The sequence below is a fragment of the Betta splendens genome, chromosome 9 (genome assembly GCF_900634795.4).
Source record: "Betta splendens chromosome 9, fBetSpl5.4, whole genome shotgun sequence".
Taxonomy (NCBI): Eukaryota; Metazoa; Chordata; class Actinopteri; order Anabantiformes; family Osphronemidae; genus Betta; species Betta splendens.
In genome coordinates, this window is record NC_040889.2 from 7,590,932 (window position 1) to 7,596,931 (window position 6,000).

The 6,000-nt window shown below is 44.5% G+C and overlaps 1 protein-coding gene across 11 annotated transcripts in view; it reads right to left on the minus strand.

Moving 5' to 3' along the window:
• The window catches only part of nrcama (neuronal cell adhesion molecule a), a 32,719-nt gene extending 27,381 nt beyond the window's left edge, over positions 1–5,338 (minus strand). For 4 of the 11 annotated variants that reach the window (XM_029161470.3, XM_029161469.3, XM_029161468.3 and 1 more), the window contains exon 1: positions 5,074–5,338. The gene's annotated coding sequence lies outside the window, so the exon portion shown is untranslated. Of the gene's footprint in view, positions 1–2,782; positions 2,807–5,073 lie in introns of those variants that run through there. The other 7 variants (XM_055511725.1, XM_055511728.1, XM_029161461.3 and 4 more) reach the window with 4 other exon arrangements.
• Between the last annotated feature and the right edge of the window lie 662 nt (positions 5,339–6,000).

Sequence of the window (6,000 nt, forward strand, 5' to 3'; positions counted from 1 at the left end):
TTCTGCAGCATACTGTTACGAACCTAATCCAATCAAAGATTGTTCTATTGATTTGAGCCCACGACTGTATTGCATCAATTCACTTTCACCGCTTTAATAGGGAGCCCTTTGAGGTAAAACACTGCCCATACTGCAGCCTCTTGCTGCCTGTCAAAGACACAACATCAAACCTGGCCACCACCGACCAAGATAGTACCTCTTCTACCTGTTCTTTAAGTGAAAAACTGCTGAATGCTCCAAAGACATCCGCATTAGATGAAATATGCTAAAATATGTCAAACTGCAATACGCCAAAGTGCCTCGACAACAACTGGGGGTCGCATTATGTCACGGAGCAAAAAGCCAAGGTGACTAAAGCTGGCTCTGAGAGGACAATGCAGAGTATGTGAGGGCTCAGAAAACAGCCAGCTCAGCGCGCTTTAGGGCTCAAAGAACAGGGCGGTGGCATCTGATGCGAAACGCGGCTGACTTTGATGGGCCGGCATCCAGCAGCATCCAGTGATGCTGACTGAGACAAATTAGGAAGTGACTTGTTTATACAGAACATGTAGGTATCTGAAGTAAGCACACATGAACATCCATTAAACTGGCTCATCTCAAATATTTAATTTGTAAAAGTACGTATTCAATTAAAATGCTTTCCGTGGGCATCATTTGGGGGGGTCCATTTACCCTGCATGCACAGTGTAGGCATGTGATTCAAATTATATTAAAAGTTGGAATCAATTTTAAAAAATGATTTAACAAGACAGATGTTTTACTGTTCAATGCCCTAAACATGGCATTGGTCTGGCCTTCATTTATGTGTTAATAGATGCATGTTTCGTCTTCAACACTGACAACTGCTTCTGTTCTCCATCCTGCTCGTCTGCTCATGCCTGCTTTATCTTTTCCTACAAAGGCATTCTTTCAGTATGGTGGTGGGCTGGCTTCAGAAAGGTTGTCTAGACAGGTCAGACCCGCAGAATCGAGGACACACGGTTTACTGAAGTGGAAGTATCAAACCACGGCACTGTGCAGGTGCCTATGGCCACCGTCACCTTTGGGCCAATAAAAAAAAATCATAATTACGCCCTCTACAAACCATGCAAGAAGATAAATTTCCCATCAGACTAATCTCGTTATGCCTTGAAAGGGGGGTGTCTACCTAGAGTATTAACAAAGAAGCCCAGGGGTTCAGTGACACTGTACAAACATGACTAATAATCGTTGGCTCCCATTGGTCATGTGACTCCGGTATCTTGAACCAATTGGGTGTTCGGTGCGATAAGAGAGGCTCCTTAATGGCTTCTTTGACCCAAATCCTCACTAATCATTTTAGAGCTGTGACAAAGATTCTAGTGGATGGGGGTAATATTAGTTTAAGCCTACTGTACGATGAATTAAGCCCCAACTCCTGGGATTTAAACATTTCTCCTTTGTTTCACCAACACCAGATTCAAAAAAGACGGCGTACAGTCTATGTCAACATATGTCTTTGATAGGATTTTATGGTGCTTTTTGACTTTTTTTAAACTTAGCACTGATTTTAAATATATTAAATATTGGCAAATTGATGCCATATTTCACTGACAGTTCTACTACCATATGGGATGTGTGTACATGTACTATAGGTGCCATAGTATGAATGTATGTGCATAAAAGCACGTGCTTATGAGTGCTGTGTCTCCTTTTATTAATCCCTTGCTCTACTTCAGAGGTGGCGTGGCACAGCTGGATCACAGCAGCACATCGTTCCTCTCCTCGTGTCCCTTTATCTCCTCTCAGTGCTCCTCTTTGCTCAAGTCTTCCTTTCCCACCTGTTTAGTCCGTAGCTCAAGGCCTCAGTAATGACAGTTAAACGAACGTATGAACTTGATTGCTCCTATAATAACGCACTGGGATGAGATGGCAACTGATGATGTTTACTGACTTTAAACTAGCTGGGGATGAGCCGATATCTGAGAAAAGTGAGCTGCTGCACATCTTCATTGTGCAATCCTGCGTTTCTTTCATATGCCATTAACAACATCATTTAGGAGGAGGAACAGGAAATGAAATTGAAAACAAAAACACACCATCTGTTTTCTGTAGAAGGCAGCCAGAACAACAGCATCTGCTCACACTCACAAATCGAGCAGCAGCATTTGGATTTAACTCTTCCTTCCATGAGCAAGTTCATCAATCTTCAGCCAGTCGTGTTAATTTAATGTGTCTCTTAATGAAAACACCCAACCAAACATGTGCAGCTGTCAGCCAATGGTGTGAGGTATGTGAGAGGGTGGGGGTACGTTGATGCCCCTCCCCAGCTCAGAGCCTCCATCCTCGCTGCAGGGCACTGATGCTCTGAGACTCTGTGTTTCTACAGTAAGTGCTTCATTTGGCTAAAGCGCCCACAGAGCCCTCAAAAACATGAGCCTGGAGTTTCTAACCAACACCGGGACCAATAGGGGGCTTCATTGCACATGCACACCTGCAGACCTCATTGGCAGCTGCTGAGGTGGGGAGTGGACCAAAAAACCTCTGGGGATGAATTAAAGGAAGAAGCATTGTTTTCATATTGTGGCGCAGCCTGAAGCAGTGTCGCAGGCACACGAAACACACAATGCAGTTGTAGAATGTAGATGTGCTGATTTTCTTGCAGGGACACGAGGGAAACTGTTACATACTGAAATTAAAAGCCAGTAAGGACACACTTCACAAGCAGAGTGATGGCAATAGGCAATGTTGTTAAGCACTAGTTATGTTAACTCAATCCAGGACGCAAAGAGATTAAAGGCACAATTTATAGCTTCAGTCTCACCTGAGTGTAATGGAAGAGCTGACCTCAAACCCTGATCTCCAAACAGCCTGAGAGTAATGCTGCGCGGCCCTCAAAATTGTGTCATCACTTAAGGCAACAGAGCACCCAAACCGCGCCATAAGCTCCGTCACCTGGCTCGTGTGTAATGGGCCGTGGTTACAAGGCAGAGTGACGATGACACTGCGGCTGCAGTGAGTAATGGCTCAAGGCTGGCTCTGCCCCGACAGTCTGGGGAGGCGTCACCAGAAGTCACGTCTCTGGAAAAGGGGGGGGTTATGGTGCCAGCACACAATATTGGATGTGCCACAACATGCCAGAGCAAGATAACAATTTCATTTGAAAGTAAGACACGGGTTTTTGACAAAATGACCATTTTACCTGATTGATGTTTTTGTGAGGATTTGACAAAACGAAGACTAAAAAAACAAAAACAAAAACAGATCTTGCCCTTGGAAGAAAGGCAGAAGCTTTGCTGACAACATTAACAGTGGCCTCTGTAAATGGTGACTAGGCGTCGTGTCATTTCAACGCTCACATCTGGGCTTTTGACGTTCCCTTAAAATATCATGTGAAAAATCTCTATTTTCCTGTCAAATGAAACAATCTTGACAGCAAGGGTGAAAATATTTCCTACATTATGAATGTGCAAAATTTATATTAATCGATGTCGATGTCTCATGTTTGTGTGGGTTGTGATTGACAGAATGTCTCAAATGCATGGGTGCAGAGCAACACAGGAGGTTGTGAGGGAGGCGGTAACATGTGATTGTCTCCGTGTTCTTGTTCCGAGTAGATGCTGACTACAACATATAGGCTAACCGGCTACATGCAAGCTGGCTTCTCATCCACAGCAACTGACCGCCTCTCAATATTAAGGATAATTAAACTGCAGGGCTGCTCTATATTGTGTGGAAATGAGACAAAAAAAGCTTGAGCTCTGCATCATGGGCTACAGACAAGACAAGCTAATGTGTGGTCTATTTGTCTACGCGGGTCACAGCTCTTCACGTCATTTTTCCTCATATTGTGTCACAGCAACAGCAGATGGTGACTGCAAATATCAACACAGTATGAAATAAACTCACACTTTTCACTCTGCAGATAGTTATTACCATGATATTGACTCGTCACACTCACAGGCTGTTTTGTAAGTCAGGTGTGATACTCACTGGAGACTGAGCGTTTATTGTAAACAATATTACCAGGCATCTGCTATAGATCACCAAGCAACGGGCTATATGCAACCGCACGTGTTCTCAAGGGGAGTTAAACTAGGAAATCATGTAAATCAGAGAGTGGAAAGTAGCTGCAATATAAAAACAGACCAGAGTCTGATGTTCCCAATATTCCCTCACACACAAACGGCCCACGTTCCACAATAGACACAAGCAGATCAAATCCAACTTCTGTGAAACCAGCACGCTTCTAGACCACAGGCAGCAGCTCCTTCACTGATCTGCAGGGTGCTTTATTCAAACAACCAGCTCATTGTTTTGCTTCTAAGATGACTGTAAAAAACAAAAGAAAATACTATTGAATCATCAAAAATCAAAAAACAGACTTGAAACATAAATGATCAAACTATTTCCAGTGCCTCATCTGATTAATTGATTGACTGATTGATTGAATGGCTGACTCCAAAGAACATGAAATGCATTGGCCATACACAAACAGGCCATCACTTTAATATTCCCTCATGGAAAATTCATTTTATGATAGAATCAATACAAATGTTCATCAATACTAAACAATAGGAGGCTGCTGGACCGGCAGACACCTGAGGACCCGGCCTATCCACATTAGATATCCACAGCATTCCTTCAAGTCAAAATACAAGGAGGAAAAAAAGATTTGAAATAAACGTAGAGGAGCTGAGCTACAGCTGGCAGCTACACGTCCAACAACCCTCTGAGCGACGCGGGCCTGCACGCACCGGCCGGCGGCTGCAACAATGAGAAGGAACCGTGGAATGAATTCCTGCAGAACAACGGCCGATCCTCACGTTGCATCCTCTGCTGGCTCAAGATGAAAAGGTCCCGCTTCAACGCTCAACGGGATTCACACAGAAATACGACCGTCAGCGTCACGCGTCTCTTTATTACTACATTATCCGCACCTGGCCGTTCCAGGCGAGCAGCATAACCGGGGGTGTTGGTGCAAAAGAAACTGCACCGACTTCACGTTCACACAACCACTGCACCATTATTCTCCAACGACATATGATGATGCTGAACACAACGCGGGGGGAGGCAATCAGAGGGCGAAAAGGAGAAAGCCTCGTTCCAACTCACCGTCCGCTGCAGCCCGGCGTCGGTTTTCCCTCCCGCGTCCGCGACTCGGCTGCAGACAAGATGAGGCGCGTGTGCGTGCGTGCGTGCGCGTGTGTCAGCGGGACTGTGCCAGGCTACTCGGTGCGTCCCCCCCACCTCAGCCGCTGCAGCAGCAAGCTGTGGTCCGCACGGATCCGCCGCTCTCCTCACCAGCTCCCCCGCCGCTGTCAAAAACCAGCAGCGGCGAAGATCCTGTAGTGTCAGGCGGATGACTCACTCGCCCGACTACGCGCGAGTCTGCGATGCCGCATTCGTGGCCTGCAGGTGTATTTAGGCAGAGCGAGGTTGCTGTGGCGAAATATAACTTTCCAAACGTATGTAGTCAGTATTACCTATATTATCTGACAGTTTTAATCTAAATATATGTATTAAACAATATTATACTTGTTTTAATAAATTAGGGTATTCTGGATAAGTCTTCAGAAAAAAACAGTTATTTAATCCAATAGATAAAGCATAATTACTTAAAAAAATAATTCACCCAGCTACTAATCCTTGCTTATTAGTAGGCTCATCATAATCACTGCAAAATGCGAAGCTCTTGTACTTGCGGTAGGCAGAAATCCGGTCAGAGTGAGACTTCATCCGCTTCATCAGCCAACATATCAGACGGTGCTGATCCGGTGCAGAAGAAAAATAGAATTGCAAATGCAGCGACGCCGTTTTATTGAGTGGCAGCAATTGAACCTGCATATACGAATATATCATATCTTACTGATTATTGTAGATCTGTATAAAAGTTCAATCGTCTTTTCTAGTCTAAATATAATCACCTGTACCCCTGGTGTGTGTAGTTCTATTTATTAGAAGAGCCCTTGTGCAACCGGTTGTGTCTTTATGTCTATAAAGATATCCTCTTAGTGATTGGACATAACTCACTTTATTCTA